Genomic DNA, 16854 nt, shown 5'->3' with positions numbered 1-16854 from the left:
GCTCCTCCATCCATGGGATTTCCCAGGCAAGAATACTGGAGTGGGTTGCCATTGCCTTCGCCTTTCAGCAAAGAAATAGTGTCAATTTAGATTTAGTTGTATAGCATCACAATTCCTGTCTTCAGTTACCTTTTTTGCATTTACCATTTTCTGATTTCAGCTTTGGATTTTGGTACTTCCTCTACTCATTTATTGGCCTCCAAGGCTAGGTATAATTTTTTCTAACCATATAGAAGCTGTGAGCATAGTTCCTGGCTAGAAAATGCATGGATTGAAATCTAGCTTCTGACACCAACCAGCTGTAAAAAGTTTGGGAAAAATACTTAATTTTTCCCTCAGTTTTTTTTCCATCTGATAAATGTAGATAGTATTAATGCCTATATCATGAGGTGGATGTCAGCATTATATGAATTTTTTCACCTAAAACAATTCACAAATTATATAGTATTTAATAACTCTTTCATAAATGTTGACCATTAATATTATTAAACAACTTGAATAGGAATTTCCATATGAATATGGAAAATAACAAATGCGATATGTCCCCAACAAACCCACATACATGACAATATTTTATGACCATTTTCTAACATCCCTTGGGGAAATACACAATTAAAAATAAACAACATTAAAAAGCAATCTTAAGCTGAAATCTTTGCTAAATACCAACCTTTAAAAGCATTACAAGTCTCATGAAGTTAAAATTATTAAAATGTTTCCCTCAATTAGATAAAATATAAGAATGCAATGATTGATTTTATTCATAAAGATGAGAAATGGTTTCATTTTAACTGGAAAATTTGACACATCCTTATTAGCTCCACAGTAATGTGGTCAAATTACTTTCCTTAGTTGGGGAAACATACAGGCTGGAAGAGTGATAAATGAATGCTTTTTTAATGTAAGTTATTCAGAAACTTTAACTTGCATGGTACAGTAAAAGCTGAGTAGGATTCAGAGTAATGACTCAGAAGAACTTAAAGATAGTTTATATATATATATATATTGTACTGAGTGGAAAAAAGCTGTTCTTTGCAAGGATCTTTGTTGATGAATTATACCTACAGCTCAAGCACATAATCAAATAAATTGTCCCCTACTTGTTAAATACAACATCCTCCTTGAATATTTTAATAGAAAGCTTTCTCATCTGTACAAAAAGGCCTATTCAAGACTGGGGAGAAGCTATGTAATGAATGTAAAGGTAAGGGAGCCCTGTGGATTGTTATCTCCTGTAGCTCTTGATGTTTTGCAGAGGGGAAGGCTCCTGGTGCTTTTAAGCCCCTCTTCTCTACCAATGAAAGAGAATAGAGGATTCTGCATCCCTGCTTGGAAGGGAAGGAGGAGGGAGGCATGGAAAACTAGGACTCGAGGTGTAGGAAGCCTCTCTCTGGAGCATTTCCCTTTAGATATTGTCAGTTATCCTGTGTAACTGTAGCTCTGCCTGCCTCTCTCTTGGGCGAGCAAATCAGTTTTATTTTGCCTTGAATTCTCTGCAGACTAGGTCCAGAAGGAACATGAGTCATTTCAAGCTTGACGTTAAAGATACTGCTTTCTAGCACTGAGATATTTCTTCTTATAATAATTTTCATTAAACTCCCCCTTCAGTAACACTGGCTTAGAATATGGTCATTTAATCATTAATGCTCAATATTGTAGAATAACTAAAGGCTAAAATGCAATTTAAAAAAAATTATCTTTAGTAGACTCAATTCATTAAATTTCCATAAAAACATCTTGAAGAATGTGATAGTTAGCTCTATATGTTACAAAAGGAAAATCTGCTAAATTTCAATCTAAAATATTACATACATTACTGGAGTCTTTTGCCATCCAGACAAATGATAGTGACCCTTAGGATGGAGATTCGTTCACCATTATATTCTATTCAGGTCACACTGTTGTGAATCTAGAGCAAAGAGAATTTCATTTTTACCATTCAGTCTTGTAGTACTATTTTCTTTTAGTCATTAAACAACAGATTATTTCCTAGTGTTATAAACATATTGTTGATTCATTCCTGATCTTGGGAGAAACAAAGCAAACATAAGCCAGAAGCCCACTGGAGGACTAGGAGGGAGAGCTGTTATTGAGTTGGCCAAAAAAAACACAATGCTGATCAAAGAAACACTTTGGGAATGAAGGTGATTTGCAGGGTGTTTGAGGAATTTATGAAAAATGACGGTGGTTTTAAATGGACAAATTTAAGTATTTGGATTCTATATGACCCTTCTGTAAAATCCCTCGTAGGAGAATTTCAGAGTGCAGAAATTCTACTTCATCTGTTCTCTTGGCTCTCAGCTTTTGTCCCATCTTAGTATGCAGGGACTCCAGCAGCTAACATGGGTTTCTGTACCCTTGGTGGTGGTTTCCAAAGAGCAGAAGCAGGGATGCAGACCCCTGCTTGACTGTTGAAGTGCCATTCAGTGGCAGTCTATGCCTGAAAGAAACTCTCTGTGTGATGGTAGTTAAGGCATAAGAGTGCAGGCAGAAGCATGGGAAGACTCTTCAGAACTGAAACGCCAGCAATTCTTCCCCATGCCTTCGTCTAAATGCAGGTAATATGACAGCTCACAGTCTAGGAGTGGGGAAATCTACTCTAGTTCTTTAATGTGAGGAACTGCAAAGTTACATGTCAAAGGACAACAAGGGTTAAGGTCAGTAACGCAGTCTGCCTCATGCTCTGTGTGCTCCCGATTAGACAAAACCAGACACTGGATGCAAATGCCAGGGACATCTCATCACAAGTCAGCTTGAGAGACATCGACTGTTCTTGTCTATTTTTTCTTTTCCTTTTGAAGATGAGGGTGATGGGAAGAAGGTAAAGTTCTGAAAGTGGAAATCATACCTGAATGAGGCAGTTTTAAATGATGCATTTAGTCATAAAGAGCAGATAAACCATCTGAAACCTAATTTGTTACACAAACTCAGAATTAGTTTGGCCACTAAATATGACACTGTGTCAAAAAAAAAAAAAAACTGATTTCTGTAAATATCATAAACAATATTGATATCTATCATATTTCTTTCACTTATATATACAGTGATGTTAAAAATGCTTATATCAGGATATGAAAATACTTTTAATCACATTACTTTGTATAATGCCATTGCTTTCTCTTTTTATTTTCCAAATAGGCAATAGAAAATTTCAAGGATTGTATCTACACTTTTACAGCATTACAAGAGATCACGTTCCTAAAAATATGCTTATGTAAAAGCCAGGGCACACTCAAAGACTCTAAATCGAGAAAATGAATTAAATTTCTGGAATAAAAGGCATGAAAATGTTAGTCACTCAGTTGTGTCCAACCCTTTGAGATCCCATGGACTATAGCCCACCAGGCTTCTCTGTCCATGGAATTCTCCAGGCAAGAATACTGGAGTGGGTAACCATTCCCTTCTCCAGAAGATCTTCCCCACCCAAGAATCAAACCAGGGTCTCCTACATTGCAGGCAGATTCTTTACCAACTTGGGCTATCAGGGAAGCCCATAAAATCACTCAGTCATGTCTGACTCTTTGCAGACTCTGTACAGTCCATGGAATTCTCTAGGCCAGAATACTGGAGTGGCTAGCCTTTCTCTTCTCCAGGGGATCTTCCCAATCCAGGGATTGAACCCAGGTCTCCCGCATTTCAGGCAGATTCTTTACCAGCTGAGCCATAAGGGAAGCCCAAGAATACTGGAGTGGGTAGCATATCCCTTCTCCAGGGGATCTTCCAGACCTCTTGGAATCAAACCGGGGTCTCTTTCACTTATAGAAAGCTTAACTTAAAAACACAATGAAACATGCTTATTACAGCAGGATAGCACTAACTTGGCATCTCCAAATCTCTGGGTTGCAAGGTATTTGCATGCCATGATCAGTTTTTAGTCACAACAGAAGCCTTAATATTTAAAAATTATTTCCAGTTTTTTTTTTTTTAAAGAAGAAACTCTTGCTTTCTGCAATGATGAAATAATAGGAACTAGTTTTTGTTAATATTATTAACAGAGACTTTGCTCCTGTTTTCTGCTATGAATAAGCAGGAGAACTGGACAAAATAAATATATGAAATGTTCATTGTAGTTATTGGAAAATAGAGAAAATCCCTAAGAGAAGAGGAGAAACAACCAACTAGGTGAACTTTATGACGGTCCCTGACTTTACTCCTGGAAGCACATTCTGGAGATGGAGGCAAGGAAAGGGGTCCCGAGCAGAGTAGAACAGTCTCACTGAGTCCAAGAGACAGAAATTGGAGTTAGTGACCCTGAGATGATGGGAAATAGTACGCAGAGGCCCAGAGGTGAGGGAGCCATTCAGCACACAAGAGTCCCAAAGATCTGCCTAGGGGTCTTTGGAGATCTTCAAGTCCTTGCTAAACACAAAAGTGGGTGTGTATTGGTTCACACTCAGTGAAGCTGGGTAAAGAGTAAGTCTTGCATTTTAGCTAAATACAAAGAAGTGTATGTATGGGTTGAGACTCAATGAAACTACAAAATCTGATAAAAGAGTGTCTGGGAGCTGTGAGTTGAGTAGATCTGAGCTGACACGACTTTGGGTTCTAACCAGTCACTAAGGAGAGTCTCATTGGTCACTTCAGTGAGTCAATTCAGTGGAGATGCCAGAATGAGAAGCTGTAATTGTGGGGTGAAATCACCCCTAATGTATGGTTGGCATGCACTCATTGCAACAGAGGTTATCACTTGAAAGAATCAAATTGAACCAGAAGTAACTAAACTGACTGCTAAAATAAAGTCTAGTACTCATTAAAAAAAAAAAAAGAAAGAAAGCATCCTTCAAAATTTACTATGTATAACATATGTACGCATACTCAGTCACTTCGGTCATGTCTGACTCTTTGCAACCCCATAAACTGTAGCCTGTCAGGCTCCTCTGTCCATGAGATTTCCCAGGCAAGAATACTGGAGTGGTTTTCCATTTCCTCCTTCAGGGGATCTTCCTGATCCAGGAATGGAACTCGCTTCTCCTGCATTGCAGGTGGATTCTTTACCACTGAGCCACCAGGGATGCCCTAGATATAACATGGCTAAAGAAAATAACCCATTATCATGAGAATAATTAGTCAAGGGAAAGGAATTACTTCAAATAGAACTCCAACAACAAATCTCAAGAAGGAAAACCAGAACCTATCTTAGATAAGCAAATGTTTATGTCCTGTGTCCCCTTGGAGACACATGTATATTTCTAGATCTGAGGTTGCTTGTTTGCCTTGTAATTGCAGATTTCTGATGGGCTTAAAAAAAGCTGTTAATTGGAATTTTATCTAGATGTTTTTGACTTGTTCCATATCTCTGGAACACCGTATACACTGGAAATCACTATATTCTTTTAATCATTAAAATTTATAATATTCTTATATGTCTTAAAATTTTATGCTTATAAAGTTTATGCTTTAACATATGCTTATGTGTCTTAAAATTTTATTCCTTTTATTTAATAAAATTATATAAGACTTTCTTGATTTACTATTTAATTTAGGATATAATAATATCATTAAGATATTGAGCATAGTCACCGCTGATATGGTAACTGTTTAGTTATTTGGGTTTTCATTTTTGTTCATTCATAAGGGTCTTCAGTTATTTTTTTATATGACATATATTTCTTGATCATATATTTCTTGCACATATACACTTGATACCAAAAAACGCATTTTTTGCTATTTCAAAGCAGTTGAATTCAATTCTATTTTCTAATTGGTCATTACTGTGTTCAAAAATGTGTTTTATTCTTTTATTTTTCATTTGTATTAATAGTTCATTATCTCTCTCGAATATTTTAATTAGTAAATCATATCATCTACAAATTGGAATATTACACCAAATAAGAATATTACACCATTTCATTTCCAGTATTAAAATGCATTCTTTTTTCTTGCGTTTTTGTAAATTAATATTGAATTGTATTAATGCTTCCCACCTTTCATTGAGAAAAACATAACAATATTTCTTCTTTAGATTAACTTAATAAAGTACACTGGAAAAAATTCTAGTGTTGAACAGTTCTTGGAATCTGAGGATAATCTTGGTCATAAGATTTTAGTTTGTTATGGTTTGTGCTATCCCTGGTCTGTTTGGTACACGGGTAAACACAAGTCATATAATGAAGTCGTATTCTGTACTCTGGAGTAGTTTTCTACGGTAGGGGTTTCCTGAACTCTACTCTTTGTAAGAATATTCCTCCCACTGTCATCACAGCTAAATCAACTAGAGTGAAGGTAGAGATTCTATAGATCCCTGGCAAGACTCTCATGCTGTTATACTTTCATCACCTCCTCACCCAACTTGCCAACTTGCAACCTCACTAGCACAACTTGCCTCCATGATCATTATGTTGGTAATCAAGAAGTCTTCCAGTAAGAACAAGAAGACTTCTGAGCTGTCTCATACATTTCTTTCCCAAATAAGTACGTGTACTCAACATGTACTCTACTCCTTGCTTCTCACCAAACCATGCACTTATCTTCTGAATTTCATAATCAATCAATGACAGATCAATGACTGATCAATTCATCAATTCCCTGCTCTGCTTATTCCCTAGGCTTTTTTACACTTCACACCCTATTTCCTCTTATAACACTGCTTCCGCATAGCTCTCTCAAATTGTGGCTGATTTATTTTTTACTGTTGTCTCGACAGTGGGCCTTAAGTAAAGAATTGTCTTGGCTTCCCATTGTCATTAAAAGATCACTGTCTAAAAGCCCACTGCTTTGAAGTCCTTTACCATCATATGTACATCAGTGTATACAGACTGATCTTCATTCATGTTTTAGTCTGTTCATAGACCTTACCATTATTAGTCTCCCTTATTTTGTGAAGATTTTAGCTTTTGTATCTAACTCTATCCAATAGAACCCCATCATTCTTGGTAATTTTAATATCCATTTAGATAATACATTCAATGCCAGAATACCTCTCCATTCCTTGACAATTTCTACTATAAAAAAATCTTGTTCCCTCATCTCATGTAAAAAAGCTTGTTCCTTCATCTGATGTAAACTTTCTGCTTCCAACTTCAAATTGAAGACTCTGTTATAACCAGTAATTGCACTCAATTCATATTCAGATATTAAGCACCCCAACCTTTTCTGTTTCTCATTTACCTCTTCTAGGATTCTGACACTAATAATTTTTTAACTTGATTGATGTCTATACGTGATTGATTTTTCTGTCTTCTTACTGACCCTCACCCTATTTAGGTCTTCCTGTTCTATCCTTCTCCTGTTTAGAGTCTATAGTCCATACTTGTAATCATTCCTTTGCATATGTTTTTAATCCTTTGGCTCTGCCTTTCTTGGTTGAACACACTTAGCATATTAACAGAGTACTATCCCTGGTTGAACTACTACTTTCTGCTATAAAGAGGAACATAGTTGAAAAATTAAAAATGGGATGATTAGTTACACGTTAAGATTCTTAACTTCAGCTGAGTTCACAAGACTTTTCAGATGCCAATCCCATATTCACTCTTCTGCTCATCTAAGTGACTAATTCACATGCATGTTGAATAACAACTTCATTTCACTCACCCATTTCACTCCCATTGTATTCTTCTTAGCTCCCTTAACCTGCTTTTTCCTCCCATAACACTTATCTCCATCTGATGTTCTACATTTTTCCTTTTTTCTCAGACTGAAAACTTCAATATAAGCTCTATAGTAAGCAATTTGTCTATTATGTTCACTACTGAATCCTTACTGCTTAAGACAGTGCCAGGCATAAAGTACTGCATTCAGCTAGATCTGTTGGATGAATTTACAGAATGAATTCTTCCTTTGATAGCTTAGGGAAGTGTGCCTGTTCATTTATTTAGGATTGACATCTTTGGGAAGAATAGATTTTTTATTACAATTGGTAGGATTTAATAAGATCAAATATACATGGAAAAAGGTTGACATCTCATTCTTTGTATGTGTGAATTATCATTATATGTGTGCTCAGTCGCTCAGTTGTGTTTGACTCTTTGCGACCCCATGGACTGTAGCATGCCACCCTCTTCTGTCCATGAAATTTTCCAGGCAAGAATACTGGAGTGGGCTGCCATTTCCTCCTCCAGGGGATCTGGATTACCATTAACATTTCTTACTTATAGACACATCATCAACTGACTAATATTGTGCACTCTCTTATACACTAAAGTGTTAATTCCTAGGTTCTGCTGTATTTTTAAGGATGCAAAAGACCTGAGTATCAGAAAGATAATAATATACATATTCATATCTTATCTGTTCAGTCCAGTTCAGTTCAGTCACTCAGTCGTGTCCAACTCTTTGCAACCCCATGGACCATAGCACACCAAGCCTCCCTGTCCATCACCAACTCTTGGAATTTGCTCAAACTCATGTCCATTGAGTTGGCGATGCCATCCAACCATCTCATCCTCTGTTGCCCCCTCCTCCTCCTACCCTCAATCTTTCCCAGCATCAGGATCCTTTCAAATGAGTCAGCTCTTCGCATCAGGTGGCCAAAGTATTGGAGTTTCAGCTTCAGCATCAGTCCTTCCAATCAACACCCAGGACTGATCTCCTTTAGGATGATCTGTTACCTATCTACAAAACTTTTTTGACAAAATAGATCTCCACTTCCATCACATTGTCTTCCCTCATTTCTCTGCATAATGAACAATGCATAATATGCTTAGTGATGGCCCCGGGAAATGAAAGCATCTTAGAGATAAGTCACTTTCTGGCACTTTTGTGCCTTGGAGATTACTGACTGGTCTTGCACAGTACTGATTAATTAGAGTTATCCTAAAACAGTTCAGCCAGTGAATGCCTCCTCCAAACCATCTGTGAGCTTTACTCGTGTAATTTCTTGGATTAATTCTAAGGAAATTATCCTATCATCATAATTACTGTGGCTGGATAACCAACTGCTTTCTGAGCTGGAGGAAAACCAGAGAGAAACAGAAGCCAAGAATAATTTCTTTTATGACCCCCTAAAACAATAGGTCCAATTTAATTGTACTGGGCATGTCAAATGGGAAAATACAAAACTGACATACTGTTAAGAATTATGGAAACAGTTCTTTTTGGCTAATGATGTCGAGTTTCTTGTTTACAAGATAATTTTTTTTCCTCTGAAGAGGCACCCACAGTATAACAATCTTTTGGGTTAATGATTTACTAGACTGCGAGATTTTGATAAGCTTTTACAACAATTTGTCTCCTTGAAAACTATTCATTTTCCACTAGAGCTAATGTCTAGCACAATAGATCAAAAGGTTGTCTAAAATCCAAGAGAAATTCATTTGGTTTTCATTATATGTAGATAAATTAATTTTTTAAATATTAATCTCAAATAAATATATGGCTAAGTGTTGTGAGAAATATCAATAACCTCAGATATGCAGATGACACCACCCTTATGGCAGAAAGTGAAGAGGAACTCAAAAGCCTCTTGATCAAAGTGAAAGAGGAGAGTGAGAAAGTTGGCTTAAAGCTCAACACTCAGAAAACTAAGATCATGGCATCTGGTCCCATCACTTCACGGGAAATAGATGGGGAAACAGTGGAAACAGTGTCAGACTTTATTTTGGGGGGCTCCAAAATCACTGTAGATGGTGATTGCAGCCATGAAATTAAAAGACACTTACTCCTTTGAAGGAAAGTTATGACCAACCTAGAAAGCATATTCAAAAGCAGAGACATTACTTTGCCAACAAAGGTCTGTTTAGTCAAGGCTATGGTTTTTCCAGTGGTCATGTATGGATGTGAGAGTTGGACTGTGAAGAAAGCTGAGCGCTGAAGAATTGATGGTTTTGAACTGTGGTGTTGGAGAAGACTCTTGAGAGTCCCTTGGACTGCAAGGAGATTCAACCAGTCCATTCTGAAGGAGATCAGCCCTGGGTGTTCTTTGGTAGGACTGATGCTAAAGCTGAAACTCCAGTACTTTGGCCACCTCATGCGAAGAGTTGACTCACTGGAAAAGACTTTGATGCTGGGAGGGATTGAGGGCAGGAGGAGAAGGGGATGACAGAGGATGAGATTGCTGGATGGCTCACCGACTCGAAGGACGTGAGTTTGGGTGAACTCCGGGAGTTGGTGATGGACAGGGAGGCCTGGCGTGCTGTGATTCATGGGGTCGCAAAGAGTTGGACACAACTGAGTGACTGAACTGAACTGAACTGAAGGGTTGTGATTCTACTTGCTCTGAAAATAGCCATTTTTAGTATTGGCTCCACTACTTATGAACTAAGGTCCTGTGTAAGTATATTTACCTACCTTGCTTCTATTTCTCTCACATAAAAAGTGGGCTAATAAAAAGGGTGCTTTCAAGATTAGTCTATGTTTGCTCTCTTCTCTTTAATAGGTTTTAGTTTGTTCTCAACTGTATCACTTTAGTTTTCTCAATCCCCACCCAAAAACTAACTCCTGTGAGAATTAATTAGATCTATTAAATACAAAATCCAAAGGTTTTTCTCTTGATCTTCACTCTCTTGAGATGTCATCACCACTTGGCATGTTGATCTTTTAATTGAAACATTATTTTTTTCTTAGATTTCTCGATAGTGTTTTCTGTTTCTTTCCTACTCCTTGAGAACTCTTTCCCCTCTTTAAATGCAATTATTCTCAAGATTTGTCTCTTTGTCATTAAAAAAATCTCATTTATAACACACTTTCCTTGAATAATATCTCCAGATATTATTTATTCAATGGTGACCTTACATTTTTACCTCCAGCCTATTTTTCCCCCTAATGAATCCAGATGTCCTACAGATATTAAGTAATCATATTTCTAAAATTCCAGACTATTTTTGTTTTCCTGCATCACAAGGTATTCTAAGCTGAAGGCTTTATTGTCTAATCACCATCCCCATCATATCATCAGCATCACTGTTAAAAATGTAATATATATCTTTTATTGAACATTGACTATGATGTAGGAAGCATTAGATGTTTTGAAAACATTATCTCATTTAATAATCACAAACACTCCAATTCTTAAAATTAGTGAAAGAGGATAAATGAGGTTAAAACAATTGCATATGATCTTATAGTTGTTTAATGGCAAAGCTGAAATTGTAACGTGGCTTTATGTTAACACTTGGGCAGGCATGCATGCATGCTAAGTTGCTTCAGTCGTGTCCGACTCTTTGAGATCCTATGGACTGAAGCCTGCCAGGCTCCTCTGTCTAAGAGATTCTTTAGGAAACAATACCAGAGTGGGTTGCCATGCCCTCCTCCCAGGGATGTTCCTGATCCAGGGATTGCACCCAAATATCTTACTTCTCCTGCATTGGCAAGTGAGTTCTTTACCACTAGCACCACCTGGGAAGCCTGTGACACTTAAGTATATAATTAAAACTACCACACTCCACTGCTTCTCTCACTGGGCTTCATGTTTCCAATCCCTTTCCGGGACTACCTAAGTTATGTATTAAATGTGCCTTAAGCCTGTCTCATCCTGTTGTTATCTTTCTACTTCAGATTGTTTATTATTTATTTATTATCACTTCTAGAGAAGATGACTTGAAACTTTACTTAAAATCTAATTTAATTTAAAATTAAAATTATTTTTATCTTTTCAAAATATCTTTTCAAAATATTTTATATAATTTCATCTTTATGTATGTGATACAGGTAACCTGTTATGTTTGGAGACATATGGAGTGATTATACAATTTATCAAAATGGAAAATAGTAAGTATTTACTGCCCCAGTGGCTCAGCTGGTAAAGAATTGGCCTGCAATGTGGGAGACCTGGGTTTGATCTCTGGGTTGGGAAGATCCCCCGAAGAAGGAATGGATACTCACTCCAGTATTCTGGCATGGAGAATTCCATGGACTGTGTAGTCCATAGCACTCAATATGCCAGCAAATTTGGAAAACTCAGCAGTGGCCACAGGACTGGAAAAGGTCAGTTTTGATTTCAATCCCTAAGAAAGGCAATGCCAAAGAATGCTCAAACTATTGCACAATTGCACTTGTCTCACATGCTAGCAAAGAAATGCTCAAAATTCTCCAAGCCAGTCTTCAGCAATATGTGAGCCATGAACTTCCAGCTGTTCAAGCTGGTTTTAGAAAAGGCAGAGGAACCCAAGATCAAATTGACAACATCTGCTGGATCATTGAAAAAGCAAGAGTTCCAGAAAAACATCTATTTTTGCTTTCTTGACTATGCCAAAGCCTTTGACCCTGTGGATCACAATAAACTGTGGAAAATTCTGAAAGAGATGGGAATACCAGACCACCTGACCTGCCTCTTGAGAAACCTACATGCAGGTCAGGAAGTAACAGTTAGAACTGGACATGGAACAACAGACTGGTTCCAAATAGGAAAAGGAGTATGTCAAGGCTGTATATTGTCACCCTGCTTATTTAACTTATATGCAGAGTACATCATGAGAAACGCTGAGCTGGAAGAAGCACAAGCTGGAATCAAGACTGCCGGGAGAAATATCAGTCACCTCAGATATGCAGATGACACCACCCTTATGGCAGAAAGTGAAGAGGAACTCAAAAGCCTCTTGATCAAAGTGAAAGACGAGAGTGAAAAAGTTGGCTTAAAGCTCAACATTCAGAAAACTAAGATCATGGCATCTGGCCCCATCACTTCATGGGAAGTAGATGGGGAAACAGTGGAAACAGTGTCAGACTTTATTTTTGGGGGCTCCAAAATCACTGTAGATGGTGATTGCAGCCATGAAATTAAAAGACGCTTACTCCTTGGAAGGAAAGTCATGATCAATTTAGATAGCATATTGAAAAGCAAAGACATTACTTTGCCAACAAAGGTCCATCTAGTCAAAGCTATGGTTTTTTCAGTGGTCATGTATGGATGTGAGAGTTGGACTGTGAAGAAAGCTGAGCGCCGAAGAATTGATGCTTTTGAACTGTGGTGTTGGAGAAGACTCTTGAGAGTCCCTTGGACTGCAAGGAGATTCAACCTGTCCATTCTAAAGGAGATCACCCCTGGGTGTTCTTTGGAAGAAATGAGGCTAAAGCTGAAACTCCAGTACTTTGGCCACCGCACGCGAAGAGTTGACTTGCCAGGGTCCAGCCCCGGCTGATCCAGGGTATTCGAAGGAGAGTCGGCGTCGGCGACCTATTTACATATTCATCAAAGATATAAAGAGTAATAAAATGAGGATAGCGCAGTAGGAAAATTCAGTGGAGAAAAAGGCTGAGTAGCTTGGTTTATGTGGAAAATCAATATAACCCGTGACACTAGGTTAGCTCTGACCACGGAGGCCGCAGGCGCCCTCTTGAATAGCGGAAGGTGCCCCACCTTAGACACCTTCTCAAGTGGGTCTTAGAAGCCCAGGCAAATAAATGGTCGCAGAGGACCTCCGCGCTCCAGATGGAGACTCAGCTGGAAGTTAAGAAGAAGAATAACATGGGGAAACCAAGCTTTGGTGAGCAAGGCCTGTAGCTTTATTTTCAACAGGGGCTTTTATACCCTAAGTTACACATAGAGGATAATAGGGGATGCAAAGTCAGCAGTCTTTGATCCTTATCAAAAACCAGGGTTTCTTTCCTGCAAATTTATCGTATACAAATGGTTTAGGTGATTTACATCATCTTCTGGCCAGAAGGCCTATTAACATTTTATGACTCTTGACAAAGACTTATTTTCTCTAAGAGTAATTATTTTAAGGTTTGGCGCCATCTTCCGAAGGTGTTAGATAAAATTGCATTCCTATAGGGCAGAGGTGCAATGGGTTTCCAACAAAGGAATGAATTTATTACCTTAAGGGTCTAAAGTTGCTAACACCAAGGTCACTACTTATTTTTTCTACATACCAACTATATTAATTAATACACATTGAAGGATACAATACAGGGGATGTGAAAACTTGGCAACAAGCATTGGCTCATCAATGAAATCTTTTACTAGTTTTATTCTGACAGTTTCTAACTCTCTGAGAGGCTCTAAGCTATTTGAATATCTTAAGCTTCCCGTGCCTCTCGAGGCTGGGAGACTGTAAACAATCGTATGCATAGCTGCAGGAGTCCGGATAAACTTGTCAGGCGAGTTAGAGAGCTATCTGAGGGGTTTGGATTTAAACACTCCTAATTGCCCAGGAACTTTATTAATTGGAGCTGTAAGTTAACTCTTTGACAGAGAGAGCGAGATGGTTGTGGGGGACAGCCCCCAGTAAAGTCAGAGGTGAGTGCACAAAGCAATAAAGTAGGCAGACTCTGATTTTTTTGGGGGTAGATGCTCGAGAATATCCAGGGGGACTCCTGAGGCTCAGTCCCGCCTTTGCGTATGCTGAGCCTCCTTCCTCATGACCTTTGTCACAAGTGGAATGCCTCACCGGCTCCCGGCATTGACTCATTGGAAAAGACCCTGATGCTGGGAGGGATTGGGGGCAGGAGGAGAAGGGGACGACAGAGGATGAGATGGCTGGATGGCATCACCGACTCGATGGACGTGAGTTTGAGTGAACTCCGGGAGTTGGTGATGGACAGGGAGGCCTGGCGTGCTGAGATTCCTGGGGTTGCAAAGAGTCGGACACGACTGTGCAACTGAACTGAACTGAATGATTTAATCCTCATGGCTACCTCAATTTGTTAACAAGGAAACTGAGGCATAGAGAGGTTATGTGATTTGCTCAGAAAACCAATGTTTAACATCTGAGAATTTAGCTCCAAAGTCCAAATCTTACACTCTAGTCTGTAAACACATTTTAGTATATGTATATATATATAAAGAATCAAAAAACACAGAATATATCCTTATTGTTCCAACATTGATTAGTAATGCACATTTTGTGCCTGTTATTATCATTGACATGAATTAAAGTGTAGAATGCAGTTAGACCAGAGCTATAATCATATCTTATAACAACTATCGGAGAAGGCAATGGCACCCCACTCCAGTACTCTTGCCTGGAAAATCTCATGGATGGAGGAGCCTGGTAGGCTGCAGTCCATGGGGTTGCTAAGAGTTGGACACGACTGAGTGACTTCATTTTCACTTTTCACTTTCATGCATTAGAGAAGGAAATGGCAACCCACTCCAGTGTTCTTGCCTGGAGAATCCCAGGGATGGCGGAGCCTGGTGGGCTGCCGTCTATGAGGTCGCACAGAGTCTGACACGACTGAAGCGACTTAGCAGCAGCAGCAGCATAACAACTATCTGTATTAATAACAGAGAGCTCTTATACTGTCAATTAAAGGAAAATTTTAAACGTATGTACCAATTTATGTGCAGGCTACAGGTTCCAAAATTCTACAGGTTCTGTGTAATAGGTGCACTTGACACTCATCCCAGCAAAGACAGTGGTAAGCAGCCAACAGGTTCCTATTTACAGTTGCATATTTTTTAATTTGAGACTATTTAAGATATTATGATTACTGCATCACTCTATAATTTCCTCCTTGGTTGTTTGGGCATTATTACTGTTTTCCCAGGAGAAAAATTTTCAAGAAATGCTTATATTACCAGGGAAAATAGTAATATGAGGCAAGCTTTGCAAACAAGGCAAAGTAACTAGGAATCCAAGCAAGTTAATGTAGCTTGACTTATTTTAATTTACTTCATTTTAATCATTTTTTATGGTATTTTCTTCTTCCTTTTTCTATTTTTCAAAGTTGTTTTTCCTACTTCATAGGAAAATGATTTTGGAGACCTACATATTTTTCATTTAAATTCGATGAATACAATTGCTTAGAATGCCCATTACAGCTCTAATTCTTAATTAAAATTTACTTTTAAGGGAAAAAGATAGCCCAGATACTCTATTATACATTATTCAATTCCTCAAGTACCTCCTTTACTCTTCACTTTTATAAAACACTCATTTATTATGTTATTACTTGTAGTCTGTGGTCTTAATAGCATTCATCATAATCACCTGAAGGAATCACCAAGATAAATCATCCCACACTTCTTAGCTTGCTTCATAAAATTCCTGCTTCCCCTAATAGAATTTTTAAAGAATATAAAGCTTTTAGGTAGATTATTTTTCTTTTGTGAAATCTCATTATATCTTAAGTACTGTGCACCTAAAATTTTCTCAAGAGTTTTTGGGTGTCCAGGTACATGAGAAATGACCTTCATTCATGGTTTTTATTACTAGCTATCACATGGCATACCATTCTTACATTATCTGAATGGCATCGAAATGAAAGGGGACATTTTGAACATCAAAAACCAGATGAAGAAATGAAATAACAATTGCTGAATGATTATGCATGAATCAATAGCAGTTTTCTAAGGGAAGGTACTAAGTTGATTCTTGCTACTGCTGCTGCTAAGTCGCTTCAGTCGTGTCGGACTCTGTGCGACCCCATGTACGGCAGCCCACCAGGCTCCCCCATCCCTGGGATTCTCCAGGCAAGAACACTGGAGTAGGTTGCCATTTCCTTCTCCAATGCGTGAAAGTGAAGTCGCTGAGTCATATCCGACTCTTAGCGACCCCGTAGACTGCAGCCTACCAGGCTTCTCCGTCCATGGGATTTTCCAGGCAAGAGTACTGGAGAGGGGTGCCATGAAGAAATGAAATAAAAACTGCTGAATGATCATGCATGAATCAATACCAGTTTTCTAAGGGAAGGTACTGAGTTGACTCTTATTGCAGAGCTAAAGATGCTCTCTTGCTTTTCTTGATAGTTTTTCTAATGAAGGTTTTGTCACATAATTTGTTAAAGTTCTCAAGAAGTATTCTTGGGAGTGTATTCAGAATAATACAATAAAGTTATTTTTTTTCCAAATGTTATATTAATATCAAGACACAAGCTATGATCAAAGACAAGATTGCTTAAAATGATTAAAAATTTGAATTAGAATATTATGTCCTTATAAAATCCATGTCCCAAGATACAGGCTCAAAATGTGGAAGTGAATTTTAAAGAGAATTAAAATAAATTCAGTATGAGTATACACAATACCCGTGATGA

Source organism: Bos indicus, chromosome 9 (assembly GCF_029378745.1).
Source record: "Bos indicus isolate NIAB-ARS_2022 breed Sahiwal x Tharparkar chromosome 9, NIAB-ARS_B.indTharparkar_mat_pri_1.0, whole genome shotgun sequence".
Lineage (NCBI taxonomy): Eukaryota > Metazoa > Chordata > Mammalia > Artiodactyla > Bovidae > Bos > Bos indicus.
Note: the sequence above shows the minus strand (reverse complement) of the source record.